Here is a 16,482-nt window from a genome sequence, read left to right as displayed (position 1 = left end):
ATTGATTGATTGATTATTACTCATTAATCTCAGACAAAAAATAAATTTATTGTAGGTATAAGTATAAGTAGGTTGTAGTCCGATAAAGTTTTGTAGTTCTGTTTAATAGCATGCATTAATAAGTTTTTTTTTGACGTGACTTATTGTAGATTTGCCGTAGATGGCATTAACTACTTGGCCGGAACATTGATAAGCGTATTATATTTCTTACTAAACAAACAAAAGTAAGCAACAATTCGGAAGCTTGCAATGCAACCTAAACTGTAATCACTCTGTTTTAAAGAAAGAATGTAACTCTTCTTTCTTTAATTAGTCTGGTTTTCCTGATAGCAAGAATAAAAGCTAAAGCTAATCTTCTGTAAGAACTGGTGTCATGAATATATTTTTAAATTAAGAAAAAAATCGGACGTTACAAATAGCAATATACCATAAAGCACACGTCAAAAGTATTAAGTAACAATGATAACAAGTAAGTAAGCCAGCGTATTCAACAAAGGGCCGCATCTAAGCGGGTTGCATAATACGTGCGCACGAGTTGGACATCTCGGGCAGCGCTCGTTTACATTGAGCACTTTCCAACGCAGTAGATTGTTGATAAAGCAGTGTGAACGCACCCGACAAGGAAAAGCGTGTTTTCTTCGCTTATTTACGCGGTTACCGGAATCTGATTGAAAAATATGTTGTAATAGGTCATTTTACGCATTTTTATCATCAGATAAACTGACAACGAAAATTACTTTGTTGGGTCTATAACTATATCAAATAGAAAATTATGCAGTATCCGTAGACGGCGATACGATATTGATCTAACAGAAAGCTCGGTGAGGTATATAGTCCTGAACTTACGCTAATATGTAGTTCTAACAGAGTCTACGTATAACATATTTAGTGTTAATTAATTGAACATATTCCTATTCTTAATTATTAATATATAATTCCGGATCACCAATGTATCTGAAGGTTCATTACAAAACCAATTGATCATTCTACATAGAAAGTTTAATAACAATCTCTGCTGTTTGTTAGACTGTTGATCATAACGGTATAATTAATCTTAGGAAGATAAAGTAGACGATTAAACTTGTCTATCAGTGCTAGGGTACCAGCCCGCAGATTAATTGTAGATAAAAATATAAAATCCGGACTCACCTAATGTCACTTATAATGACTTATCTCATAAATTGTTATCATTGTCGTTGTCACTTTTTGTGACCCCGATACCGACCCCGCCGGCGTGAAGTCAAAGAATTGGCCTTTGATAGACAAGAACGGAGAATACTACACCGTAGAAAATGTGACTCTTAAATGATGATAGTGGCAAGTAGGAAGGATCACGCTTAAACAACAAAATTGACTGTCAAACTTTTAAGCGCAATATTTTTCTTAAAAAGATTCCTTAAAAACATATTGCGTTCCGAGCTATAAAATGTTAATTTTGCGATAAAAACTGTATCAAAACAACGTCAGTTACTGGTTTTCTTTACCAGGAAGGACAAGACAACCGGCTACCAGACGTGTCGCAACCACGCGACGAAGTAAGAGGTTTCAGATATATAAAGCAAAATATAATGGCACGTAATCGAAAGCGTATCCGTCTGTCCTGTTTTACGAGGATACTTCATGCATATGTAATCCAATTACGATCCACACAATACATCGTTTTTTCTTTGACGTGACTTATTTTAGATTTGCCACAGATGGCATTAACTACTTGGCCGGACAAATGGGGAGCGCTAAAGGCTCTCACCCGGTACAACGTTTAAGACAACAGGCCTGAGGGTGCCCAGTTTAGTTGGCGCGAACCTCGGCTCAGGGCGTCGTCTGAGGCACCGTTTTCACTCCTACCATCTTCTACTAATATCGTGTGGTTTATGAGATGGAGTACCAACTCCCGCAACCCTGGTGTCAAGGTTATTATTGAGCCGCCAAACACCCCTGACATCGCTCATGTAAAGTCATGTAACATCAGAAAGTAACGCGTTACAATGTCCTAACCACACTAGGGAATGTGATTTGTGATTTATGATCATCATTATACGTCTTGTAGTGACATGCCCTTTCCGGGAATGGTCCCAAAGTGGGAATTTTCCTGTTGTAAAAACTCTTTAATAATAAGGACACTGGTTGCTTTTTTTTTTCAAATTGTTGTTCTTAAGTTATTTTATAATTATTTATTACTTATAGTTATTTGTTTAGGTACCTACTTTATATATTGTGCCTTTCTTTAAATAATTTAGTTCTATTTTTTATTTTAAATCTATATCTTTTAATAGTTCTTTCTTGTACTCTGACCCTACAAAGATCTTTTACATAACTTTCTCCTAAAGTGGGGAAATTCCCGGGAGCAGCACGACTGCATTTTAGCACATCTGTAGCTCAAAGGTGGTTGTAAGATATTTTCCAGTTACTTATACAATAACAAAGACATAAAAACTTGATATTTAGCTTAAACTTAATATTTAAAATATGATCATAGTTAGAATAAGTTCTTAATAAAGCTACATCTATCTATGGTTCTCCGTTTGTATAACGGTAAAGATTAAACCACTCACCAACAAAGCAATGCCAATTGACGACAATCTTGTAAAAATGTTTAGCAGTCGGGTAAATACCTCTAAGATACACAAAAACATGTTTACTACTCAATTTAATATTTACAAAAGTATAAGACATTTTGACACACTTTATAAAGACGCGATTAAATGTAAACAAGCCCATAAAGTAGCACCTCCAACGACGTGTGTGATAGATAGTATCGGTTAAGTGACAAATTAAGTCGTAATCAAGAGTCAATCACTAATTAAGCAATTTTCAAATATAATGTCGCCGTGTCGCCCATCTGTGTTGTTTGCATATCTTATTAATCTTATAATTTGCCGCTGCTTTAAACTATTTATGTTATGTACCATTATGATGGAGTTCAGAGCATGAAAAGTTGGCCACAAATGTGAATTTAGTTGGCCATATGCCCCATTTCCATCACAATGATACGTAATTATCATCATCATTAATTTAAGAGCCATTTGTCATAGGCGCATCGCTAGCCGCGGAAGCCAGAAGAAAAAAAATTTAGGAGCCACGCTCTTGTCGGTGTAGTATAGGTAGGTAATTATATAAATTATTCAATACATGTATAGGTAAATAGAGAACGAATGGTTCTAAATACATAAAACTATGCCCATAATCCCTAAAGGGGTGGGCAGAATCACAAGACCCGCAGACACTCTCGAATACTCCCGTTATTCGTTGTAACAGGTATTGTATTAGGTATATTATTTTTTTATATATTTTATACTGTAATAACCAAAACTACTAAAATTAGTTATGTTATTTAAAAATAATAAAAAAGTAGATTTACGAATATTTTAGCATCTAATTATCTAGGTATAAAGGTCCTCAGGTTTTGACCTTCAATGACACTTTGAGCTATATTACATTATTATATTGAGAACATGTGAGTGTTATTGTAAACACAAAAACTTAGTATTTTCTAAGAATGTATATTATGTACGTACAAATAAAACTACACATATAATAGTTTAACACAAGGCCTTTATTGGTTTTAAAATGAAAGAGAAACTATCTACCATTTTTTATGACTATTTACTTAAATGACAATTCGTTTTTGACGTTAAGTAATAGTTTATATTCATGGTAGAGTAAGAGAAAATAAAACTTAATGCTGAATGAACATAAACACATAACATAAACTCTTGCTCGTAATCCGTAATGGGGTAGGTGGAGCTACGCGTTAAAACTTTTAGTCACTAAATGGTGCTAATTCTTGTAAACACCATCTAATTTTATTTAAGTTATATCTGTCATTTTCTTATCCGCCGAAAAGGAAAGTGATCGACAAACATAAAATTTATGGAACGCACGTCAATTTTAAGCACAAATCTAAAACAACCGTCTAAAAATTTTATATTGGCCAATAACCCGCCAAAATTATTATGATTTTTTTTTTTTTTTATTAAGAAACAAACGGTCATTTACATGAAAGTGTTACATTATGGTAATTGGCTTAGACCTATAGTTTCCTTAATTAATTATAATTAACAACAATGTGGTCTGTAACTTAAATTGGTATGTTGTTCGGATACTACTTCCGTTTTAATTTATCTAGGGTGGTTTACTTAAATAAAAAATAATAATAAGAAACATACAATAACAAAAGATTAAAGAACAAACGATATGGATGATTCCAAGGTCAAAGTTATCAAAATTAATTATTCATTGGTGCAAGTCCCGTACCGGGATTTGAACCGGCGCTCCCCGTTTGCGAAGCACGCCGGTGTAGCATAACCACATTTCTTAAAAGCCACTATTCGAAGAATTTCAGAGAAATATTTTCTTGCTTCTTAAGTTTTAAAGCGCAATTTTTCCGTAGTTGGGATTTAGTTTTTAAACTTTTAGTTTTTAGTGATAATCATCACTAATTTAAGAGCCACGCTCTTGTCGGTGAAGCATTCTCCATGCTACTTTTTAGGGAAAAATAGGGCAGTGGTTTCCCATTTGCCTTCCACCCCGCAGTAATGGCGCCCAGAGTAGTCTATTTCAAAGCCGTACCAGGTCTCCTATCCTCCTCCTCGGAATAGTACTGACAGTTACTACTACAGTTAATAGTACCACAGTGATTTGATAAATATATGAATAAATAAATAACGAAAATTGACAAGAAACGAATATAAAAATCGTTAATTTCACAATAATAACTGTCAATTCATATTTATTAGGTTGTACCCTTGGGCGAGAAAGTATAACAGTGACCTAATGCCATCATATAGTTTCCGCAACTATACATTTCCTTATTATATACAATTGACCCACTGCTTATTAAATAATTTGTTAATACGTCACAGTTTGAATTCAATCAAACAACTCAATATATTCAAATAACTCAAATAATTCAATATATCGAACTCGCAAATCCTGTTATGAAACTCTTTAATAGCAAGAAAGTGTCCTTCTAGCCAGTAGGTTTTTATTTTTATTTGTTTTTTATTCTAGGAGAACAAAATACAGCATAAGAACATAAACAGTTATCAAAACAAAATATAGACTGGAATAACATCGGAACCAATTAAAGGGACTCACAAATAAAACTAGAATAATTAGTGACGTGACTTATTGTTGATTTGGCGGAGATGGCATTAACTATTTGGCCGGACAAATAGGGAGCGCTGAAGGCTCTCACCCAGCCAGTAGGCTGCTTTTGTTTGTCATATTGGTCTATCTTGTACTCTGGTCCTATCTGCCTAATGACTAGGTAGATAGATAAAAAAAAGTAAAGTAGTAAAGTTCTTTATACATAACTTTTGCCCATCACACCAGTAAGCGCGGTGGAGTACCTATGCTTCGTGTCGTATAGCCTGTTGGATACTTGGGACGAGCAGAGTTTTCCTCACACAGGCACTTTTTTGTTTTATAGGTAACTCCAGTGAACTATTATAACAAAACACTTTTGTATTATTTTTTTTTTGTAAGACGACCTAGGTCTATGGGAGGACCGTAATAAGTTATTTATTTAATCCTAACTCCAATTCTGACTGAGCACAGAGTCACGATACTCGACTCTATAGAGTTATCTCCTAGAGTTACGCCTAATTAGGTATCTATCATTAAAATGATTAAAATGTCGTATCGACCCAAATATATAAATATTAAAAACTAGTTTTTTTGAATTAAGTTCTTCCTTCAAACTATTTTGATTCAAAATATTATCGTAAATATTACCTTTTAATTATTTCGGAGTTTCAAAGAAACTCAATCTATTGCCATTCTGTCGTAAGAGTTTGCTTACCACGGCAATTTCTTAAAAGCCACTATTCGAAGAATTTCAGAGAAATATTTTCTTGCTTCTTAAGTTTTAAAGCGCAATTTTTCCGTAGTTGGGATTTAGTTTTTAAACTTTTATTTTTTAGTGTTAATCATCACTAATTTAAGAGTCACGCTCTTGTCGGTGAAGCATTCTCCATGCTACTTTTTAGGGAAAAATAGGGCAGTGGTTTCCCATTTGCCTTCCATCCCGCAGTAATGGGGCCCAGAGTAGTCTATTTCAAAGCCGTACTAGGTCTCCTATCCTCCTCCTCGGAATAGTACTGACAGTTACTGCTGCCCTCTGTCAGGTTCCAGGTTAAAGTCCCGGTGACTTGCCTCTTCCGTCCTGCATTGCCATACCATTGGCTCCCATCTCCGCCTCTGCAACCGCTGAGGTCTTCACCCGTATCCCTGGGCAAGGGTTGTACGTTATACCCCGTAGGTCTGGGTTAGTGATAATAACCACATAAATCTCAAATAGTGTACTATCATATCGTCTTTAAATGTAGCAGTTTTCATCTCCATCCACAGACTACTTTCACTAAAAATCTGAAGTCTTAATGAGTTTAATTAGGTATTCTTTTATTTTTGCATCGAACCACGAGAGCGGACTCGCGCTATATAATTAGTTACTTAATAATTAGTCAATATTGTTTTATATAATATTTATGATATGTCTAATAATTTACATACAGAAAGTATGTAACATCGAATGACATATACAACATTAACAGCCTACGTCCCACTGCAAGGCAAAGGGGAGGCCCTCAATCAACCGGAGGGGGTATGTAGCATACTCCATCACGCTGCTCCACTGCTGTTTGACATCGAATGATAATCGGAAAAAAAATGACCCTCCTTTTCGCTTCACCACAGCTGAAAAACGGTTAAAACTTGTGACATTGAATTACACTTCCTTACATATTTAAACAGCCAATATATTCCGAAAGACTTGTCTTATAAGTAAGATGATCCGTGCTTCGGAAGGCACGATAAGCCGTTGGGCCCGGTTACAACGTACCGATGTAAGTAAGTAGTCGTTACATGAGCCATGTCAGGGGACCTTCGCGGTTCAATAATAACCCTGAAACCAGGGTTGATGAGGTTGGTAATTCACCTCACAACCCACACGAGAGAAGAAGCCAATATAATTTAATTCATTCCGGCTGGAAATCAAATCCAAAAATATAAAGAGGTTTTATTAAATATTTATAATGGCCCCGATTCCTGCAGACACCTCCTAATTTTACTTTAAGTTATAAGTATCATTTTCTTATCCGTCGAAAAGGAAAAGGACGGATGATTGACAGCTCTTAATTTTAGGAAGAATGAGTAAATGAAAGAATAAATAACCCGGGCGAATTAATAAGGTATCTCGCTGGTATGCAAACCGTTTGACGTGTGCTGTCAACATAATTCTGTCGGGTTATTGGCCAATGTAAAATCTTAAACTGTTGTTTTAGATTTGTGTTTAAAATTGACGTGTGTTCCATAAATTTTATGCTTGTCGATTACCCGTCCCTTTTCTTTTCGGCGGATAAGAAAATGACAGGTATAACTTAAAATAAAATTAGATGGTGTTTACAGGAATTAGCACCAATATATAAAAAAAATCACATCAACATGTGATTTTTCAAAACGGCACTTATGAGGTTTTCACTATAAGGTACATAATCGCATGCTCGTAATAATGCCCTAATAGGGTGAGCAGAGCCACAAGTAATCAGAAGACAACTCGCAGGTCTTTTAATACATAATCCTATGACGTAAGCAAGTTTTTGACTTACAAGGAATAATGTGTAATTTATTAATTAGCGCATTATACTCTGACTAAGTATTGTTCGCACATATTGCAACATTTTCGTCTAATTATTTTATTTTATTGTGAAACTTACAAGGCCGGTAATTACCAGTAGAATGAGTAGTTAAGGTTAAGACTGACGAGTTTTACAACACTGCCTAATTTCAACAAAGTAATATAAAATAATAAATTTAGAAATATTATCTCTCTCTTTCACTCTTTATTTAAGAGTTGCGCTCTTGTCGGTGGAGTAATCGCCTTCAATACTCCATAGATAGGGCGTGTAGAACGGTGGTTGACCCAATCGCCTTCCGTTCCGCAGTATACCGACCAATTAAAATTGAAATATTATATAGAACTGTATTGAATTGCGAATATAGTCGTGAGCTTCTATTATGTACTCCATTCTTCTTCTATGGTGTGGGTTGTGAGGTAGATTACCAACCCCGTCAACCCCGGTGTCAGGGTTATTATTGAGCCTCCAAAGGCCCCTGTCACGGCTCACGTAACGACTACTTACTTACATACATAAACAGCCTATATACGTCCCACTGCTGGGCACAGGCCTCCCACCAATCAACCGGAGGAGGTACTACTTACTTACTTCAGTAAAAAATGACCGAGACCAACAGCTTAACGTGCCTTCCGAAGCACGGATCATCTTACTTACAGACATTCAGATGTTCGGCCTGTAATGTCCTAACCAAACTAGGGATCACAAGGTGATTTTTGTGATATCCCCACCGGGAGTTGAACCCGGGATCTCCGGATCGTGAGCCCAACTCTCAAACCACTGGACCACCGAGGCCGTAGGTATGTATTGCATTAATCTATCGAATTTTAAATATGTATTTTAATGTATTGCATTACATATTAAGATTTCGATAGAATAATTCAAATAGAGTGCAAATACAAATTGTAAAATTAGGTTACGTAAATTCAATATTAATGTGGTTTATGCAAAAAATATCGATCTTAATTTAAAATTAACATGCAATAATATATTATTGCATAAAATTTTGCTAATGCAGATTAAATTTTAATCTATAAATAGAATATATTATGCTAATAAAAGTGCAGGGACTATTATACATGTATTCAGAGCTTATAGATACTTATATTTTGTTTATTATTAGCCTAGATTGTCCCACTGGCTAAGGCCTCCCGTCTGAGCTTCCACTTCTCCCTGCCCTGAGGGATCTCTCTCCAATCCGTGTGTGTCCACTCAGTGACAGCTTTTGCCCACCTATGTTGCATTCTGCAAACATGACCGGCCCACCCCTACTTTTACACACACGCACACGCACACACACACACACACACTTATTATAATAAAAATAATAATTTGCTAGCGCCATCTAGTGAACTTTATAATGGTTTTCGGATATAAATTAAAATCTACAGCTCATTACTTTACAGCCATGCCACCAGCCAGGCTTGCCACGATAAAAAAAACGATTAAGAATGTCGTGTAAAAGTTGTCTTTTTGGAAACGTTCGCTCCTTTTCGGGCTAAAATGAAATCGATTTTTAATACAATTAAAATAACACTTAAGTATTTCACAAACAACGGCATATATAAATTGTATGGTGAAAAAAATTTTGCTCTATTTATTTAACAGGGAGCTTACAGAGCAATTTTGCAACTTGACATTTGCGCATATAAAAGTATTGCGCATATAAGAATTGCTTCGATGTGGCCTTTTTAACTTTTTTTTTATTATACACCAAATGTACACACAGGAAAGAAACCGTTTGTCAGACTGTCATTTGTTTTACTACAGACAGACAAACAGTTCACTGTTTGAAGCTGAAGCTTGCTTCTAGCATAGAATAAGGAATACAACGGCAACTCTCCGCTCCCCACCAGCGGCTGATCTAGGTTTACCTCACCCCCGAACATAGTTTAGACTTGAATCGTATGGTGTCAGACATTACACACACAGATGCGCGTGTACGATACTGTCAATGTGTAGTGTCTGTGTAAAAAGAGGTTGTTTGTATGAAGTGTCCAGGGTGTGCTTCTAGTAGATTTTTTTTCCAGCAACCTTCTTTTGTTTTTTAAATTCGTCTGTTTAAGAACATAGCTTGTACTAAACCATTTCCTCTAAGTCCTGCGCCTGCGTAAGTGGATAGCAAAACAGATCTTATCAGCTTTACATGTGACAGCTAGTTAATGAGCCCTTCCTATAGATTACTCACAGGAATTTATGTTACATCGCGCCTGCGCCAGCTGAAATCTTGCTGTTAGAGGTGTGTTTACGACGCAATTATTTGCTGCACCCACGTACCTGTCAGTTAATAAACAAATCTTACTTAGATAGTTTAGAATATATATGTATGTATGTAACTCAGCTTTTAATTTACGTTCCGGAGATAGAGGTTTTTTATGTTTTTTTTATCCTCCTGCAGTCCATATTTCCAGACTCAATAGTTGAACACAATTTTGTTTTTTTTTTTATTATTATTTAAAAGACCTTTGGGTCCTAAGACCATATTGTGTGTGGTTTTTCCGGGCTTATAAAATTTTAACTTAATTTGACAAGTTTAAATATAGCTCTATCTCTTTCTGGTACATGTACGTAAAGGATGCCACTAGCTCAAGAGTTACCAAATTAAAACTTTAAGAACTACCAAATTAAAATTAAATCAAGTATTTGTGTTCGCCAAAATAAGCACCTAGGCTATAATTACGTTTATCAAGCACCCAGTTTCCTCAATCGAAACCGAGTGAGAGCCCTCAGCGCTCAACATTTGTCCGGCCAAGTAGTTAATGCCATCTGAGGCAAACATACAAAAAGTCACGTCAAAAACAAAGAAATTAAGTTATTCTCTTACGATTTCTGCAAAGGAGTAAGAATCATTCGCGAGGCTTAGCATACCTACCTACTTACCTAGTTAGTAGTTAGTATGTTTATAGATGGGACCGTTTACAACAATATTTATTTATATATTATTATTAAACCTCTTTGATTATAGCTTCGTCACACTACAAACTGAATACATGACATATTGATGTTAAGTAAATCTCACTAAGTATCAAGTTTAATCGCCATGAAACCTCTCGGTGAAGTAAAGACATGTCGTATAACGTATATCGATTTTGTCCAACAAGTGCAATACACGTCCGAAGCTATTATCTCGGTTGCGCAACTGTGAACTGCGCATGAGCATCGATCTTCGGTCGATTTCTCGATTACGCGTTTATGTACGCTAGTTAAGGCGTGCTTGACCAGTTTTGATTGGGCCCTGACAGTTTCCTAGTAATTTATAAAGTCGATGGGGGAAGTCCGTACACTCACGGTTTTAGCGTTATAAGCCCCTTCTATTAGGACTTTTGATGTAAGTGAAACACGAAAATTTCATCGTATTAAACCTCCTAATTTTAATCTTACGAAATTGATTTCTATTTATCAAAAACAGTACAGAGACATGGTAACGTGCTTCAAAGGTTTTATGAGGTAGACTATTTACAATTTAAGAGAAAGAAATATACCTGTAATGAAGAAAGATACATTCGTCGATCAAACAATTTTCTTTAGCCAGACCATAAAGTCGAGAGATCGGGTAAATTTGTCGGTTTTTACGACATTACAAGTTTATGTTAACTTGTTAATGACATTGCTTATACAACAGCTTAGTGTTCGTGATGCCAATAAATTTATCAAAAAAAAGTACTCACTGTTTAAAATTGCACGTAAAATTGGTTTGAGTAATAAAAACAATTATAAAAAACCACCAAAAAAAAACAAATAAAATAAATAACCTTTTTATGTTATAAAAACAAAAGAAAACAAAATTGCTGAAAATAAAAATGCAGCAAAATTTTAACAGCGACATCTATGAATTTATTACGAAACTAGCAAGAGTCCACCCAAGCTGTGAGAGCGGGTCCGTAATTCAGCTGTTATTAGTTCTGCTACTCGATGACAGGTGGCGCTAGGTGTTCTTTACCGTCTATTTTATTAAAACTATGAAAATAGTAGTTTCTTTCTTTCATTTTTTAACAGGGTACATTGTCTATTGAATAGATATATTAGGCATGAGGAATGATCTCATAAAATAAATCATGATATCTTAACGACTTTTTAAGTTAACTGTTTACGTTAACTTTTTCAACGCATACGTCCCACTGCTGGGCACAAGCCTCCCCTAAATCAACCGGAGGTGGTATGGAGCATACTCCACCACGCTGCTCCACTGCGGGTTAGTGGAGGTGTTCTTACGGCTAGTAACCGGGACCAACGGCTTAACGTACCCTCCGAAGCACGGAATCGTCTTTCTTTGCCAGTCAGGTGATTCAAGCCTGCATTGTCCTTAACAAACAAATGACAATCCCCAGATCGTGACCCTAACTCTAACCACATAGCATATGATTTATAATCCAAAGTAAACAACAGGAAAATAAAACCACTTTATGCCAAAATCAAAACGGCAGTAGGTTACAGATTACCAAGTATACTAACGGCACCAGCCATCATAACGGGACGAAGGATGCGCCCGCATCAAGTCACGGCATATAAACAAATACCGTTACCACCATTTGCCACCATTAAATTTGTGACCATTTACGACCATTTGTGACTAATAAAACCAGTTTTCGATGAAAGTTGACCACCGAATCCCTGTGGAATTTAATGGTAATTAATTAATAGCAGTCCTTAAAGACCATAGTAGACCTATACTACATATGCGAGCTGAATTTATAATCATAAAAACAGAATTACCAGTTCAGTACAATTATTGATTACATTATTACAATAAAATAACATTTTACAATTTTTCGTCGCAATGTATCAATTGATACTAGGTCGATCGAATGTTTTTAATCTAACATCATTATCATCATCAGCCCATTAACGTCCCCACTGCTGGGGCACGGGCCTTCCCTATGGATGGATAGGGAGATCGGGCCTTAAACCATCACGCGGGCCCAGTGCGGATTGATGGTTATTAACGACTGCTAATGCAGCCGGGACCAATGGCTTAACGTGCCTTCCGAAGCACGGAGAAGCTCGAGATAAAAACTTTTTTTATTTTTGTGGTCACCCATCCTATGACCGGCCTTAATCTAACACAATGAATTAATTAATTAAAACTTATCAACATATAAAATACGCCAGGTTCTGGCTCTGCCAAACCTTTGAAGAACTAAGTTCTTATTTTTGAGGTTTGAATAAAATAATAAATAAATCTTTTATTTCCTTTTCAAACATAACCTACTACAGTTGAATATAACCGTCACTATACTATCATATTTACCTAGGTTTGTAGAGCCTTGAGCCCGAACTAGGTTACCCTGTATTACAGGCTCCAGTAGGGCTAATATGCGCAACGTGATAAAATTTTGTCACGGTCATTTTAACGATTCTGACGATATAATTATGTCATACCCCGGGAAACGCATTTCTCGGGATTACGGGTTTCCACGCGATGTTTTCCTTCACCGCTGAGCACGTGATAATTATTTATGATCCAAACATGAATTCGAAAATCATAGGTTTAGATGACCGTGCTGGATTCAAACCTGCGACCTTATAGTGAGAGTGAATCGTTCTACCAACTGGGCTACCATGGCTACACTAGTATCTTAATAGGTACATTAAATAAATGAAGTTACATCCAATATGAAAGTTGTTACCTGACCAAGGTCACGTAGGCACACTCAGTGAAATTTATAGCATTCTACCAGTGTTTGTCCGTATTCATGATTATTTTTTAAAAGCTCTATGTTTTATGAGTTCAATTAGTTCCGCAACTTCCCTCTCTTATACTTTCGCGTCTTCACTAAAAGTTTTACCTTTTACCTAATTCAAAGATACATAAAGCGCAAGCGACTGCTCTATCGACCTGAAAAACCAGGACCATATAGGTCCCTATTTATTATTACATATATTATTTCTCTTTCTGCAGTATTTAAGAACCGTCGGCTAAATAGATCGAATGAATTTCGCATGGACAAGAGGAAGGCCTGGTGGTGTAATGGTTAACACGCTTGTCCCGGCTTGACAACAACTGCGGGTTCAAGCCTGTCGGAGTCAGATTTTTTCGATTTAAATTTTCTCTTTATTTAAGAACCGTACGTGAATTCGACAAAACAAAGTTAGATAGGGCAAGTACGGGATTCGAACCCGCTACTCTCGAATGCTAGCCACGTTATCTTCCACTGGACCACAACGGCTCGATTTCAAACGTGTTTTCCAGTATCAGTATTAATTAACTCAACATGCACCGTCTCTACCTACAACGTAAGTATGCAGTACAATGGACTAAACAGGTTTAAGCCACGGAAACACTTTTCCCACCAAATGACAGTGTGATAGTTGAGACAAGTGACAATCACTATCACATAAGGTCGAGCTTTCTATCCCTCACACACACCCGCAGACAGAAAGAGAGATGCGCTGTGAAAGGCGATCACTGGCCACTAGCGACTGCACTTTTTTCTTGAGAGATTTAAAATTTTAGAAATAGAACCTATACCAAGGAGGTTTAGTTTTAAAAAGAAGTAAATTGGAAGGGACGTAAAGTATGATAAACACGATTCCAAATTCAACCTTGAAAGAGTAATTTATAATAGACGGCTCTCGATCCGCGCCGTGGTATGGATGCCGGCTCACTCGTATCGAGCCGAACATCGTTGCCGGACGCGTTCGAAAGTCCAGCCCGGAACAGATGGCTTTCCAGTGAGACGGTACATACTTCGAATTCCTAATACATATCACTAAAAAGGTCATTTAATTCGGAAGCTGAAAAAAAATCAGTGTCGTGTTCGAAAACTGAATGCGTGTTGTATCCTCAAGTTCAAATGACAAGTGAGCGGTGAAGGAATTTGGTGAAACGAAAGTGAATTATTGGATAGTGGTTATTGATTGGGCGTAGTGTTGGCGGTGTCGAAAACTTGTTTTGGATGCAACGTTACTATTCCACAATGGCTCCGAGGTAATTATTCTATTTCGTAAAAAACTTAACAACAGTCAAAATGCACCTTTTCATTCTATCGAGCAAACGCTAACGACTTCTCACGTACATTTATTTCTTCATAGACGTGTATACGTACGTCTTTCACGCATTTAATGTCTATAGGGGTAGGCGGAGGTGCAAGTGGACCTAAGACAAGGTGCCACTTTCAGTAGGTATTTTAAGATGACTCCTATACATACAGACTAAACAGGCTTGTTACCAATACTAACCACTTATTTATAGGTAGGTACGTAATAATATATATGTCCAAGATAGACTCAACCTGCTGTGCAGCTGTGAGGCTCTCATACACAGTAGAAGCCGGGCACTTGGTGGCCACATAATGGATCCCCAGGAGGTCAAGGAACTTCCTCCCAAAAAGACGCTCAATAGAGGAACTGTCATGAGCAGTCATGAGCATTATTCTGTACCCACTTTAGAACCCTATCGCACTAACATATTTGACAATTAGTTAGACTTACAGTTCAATTTGTCAAAAAAGTTAATGTGATACGGTACCAAAGTGATGCATATTGATGCTCGTGACTGTATGTAGGGATTTTGACACAATAGATCTAGCTAGGTGGCAGTGGCCATTCGGACTGCATCAGTTCAAGCCCTCTCAAACACTAATAATAATAAGATAGACTCAACATTTAGTTTGTTTTTTCAGGCAATGTCTTGTCGTGTTCGGGATGAAAAATAACATTTAACATTCTAAAGATTTCGCTTTGATCCGATACCATACAATACCTATTATATCCAACCGTATCTCTTGTTTTTCTTTTTTTTCGCCGAGATTTGCCGCGCACAGCATTCACTACTTTGCCGGACAGCCGGAGAGCGCTGAGGGCTCACACCCGATAGAAAATTTAAGCGTATTTCTTCACAAACCTTTTAAAATGTACATCTAAAGCACTATGTTGTATTCCAAAACGCGTCTCTGATTTGTTACGATTACGACATACTCGTATCAGGAGTTAACTTATGTGCGGAGCGACGTACGGAATTAATTCAGAGATTGAAAGTTGCAAGTCTGTAACGAATCACCTTGGGTGCTTACATTCTTGCCATAACCCACGAAGATGATACTCATCCAGGAAGACAGAGCCGCAAGTTACCAGAAGACAACATGCAAGAACTCGGTATGCCAATAGAAGACTGGAATATAAAGGATAGGAAATAGTAAAGTTGAGATAAGTACGGTCACGAGTATTAATAATATGTATACACTTTGGTACCATGTCACATTAACTTTTTTAACAAATTGAACTGTAAGTCTCACTAAATATCATATATGTTAGTGCGACAGAGTCCTAAAGTGGGTACATTATTATTGCTCATGACTGTACGTTGAGATAAGCAAATGACCGCGAAAAATGGAAAGAGGAAGGGGAGGCCTTTGCCCAAGCAATGGTAGCTTATAGGCTAGATTAGATTAGAAGATATATACATATCTACTATAGATATACAAAGAGCTACGTATATTTTAAAGATATATACGTTGCTTTCCAAAGTACGATTAGCTGCAAAAGTCCAATCAGTTTCTTGCAAAGTAATAAATTAATTGGTTGCACTTACACCTGGTTACATGTCGTTTCTGTAATAGACCAAAAACACATATAAAAACATAAATATTATAATTATGACTACAAATGGGTCATAATTTCAACATTGTTTACAAATAATTCGCTGGGCTCAGTGACTGAACTTTTGCTCTTTGCTTGTACTTGCCTATCTTGCGCGGCAGGGCTACAAGTAAAAAAACATGCACAAACTTGATACTCGAAGTTGAAGTCCTTAAATAACAGAATATTTACATAAAATGAAAGGAAATAGACTGTCCAAAACTTCGAAGACCTCAAACCACAAGGTCCTTGAACATAGACTTTTCGTAAC

The 16,482-nt window shown here is 36.6% G+C and overlaps 2 protein-coding genes across 4 annotated transcripts in view; one reads left to right on the top strand and one right to left on the bottom strand.

Moving 5' to 3' along the window:
* LOC126376112 (flotillin-2) overlaps positions 1–16,482 on the bottom strand; it is a 313,335-nt gene that overhangs the window by 162,904 nt on the left and 133,949 nt on the right. The window lies entirely within an intron of this gene.
* The window catches only part of LOC126376126 (uncharacterized), a 31,774-nt gene that overhangs the window by 1,486 nt on the left and 13,806 nt on the right, over positions 1–16,482 (top strand). Inside the window, exon 1 of one of the 2 annotated variants that reach the window (XM_050023301.1) lies at positions 14,251–14,562. The exons of the other annotated variant lie outside the window; for it this stretch is intronic. The gene's annotated coding sequence lies outside the window, so the exon portion shown is untranslated. Of the gene's footprint in view, positions 1–14,250; positions 14,563–16,482 lie in introns of those variants that run through there. 2 annotated transcript variants of the gene reach the window in all.

This window comes from Pectinophora gossypiella, chromosome 20 (genome assembly GCF_024362695.1).
Source record: "Pectinophora gossypiella chromosome 20, ilPecGoss1.1, whole genome shotgun sequence".
NCBI lineage: Eukaryota > Metazoa > Arthropoda > Insecta > Lepidoptera > Gelechiidae > Pectinophora > Pectinophora gossypiella.
This window is presented reverse-complemented; position numbering and strand designations above follow the sequence as displayed.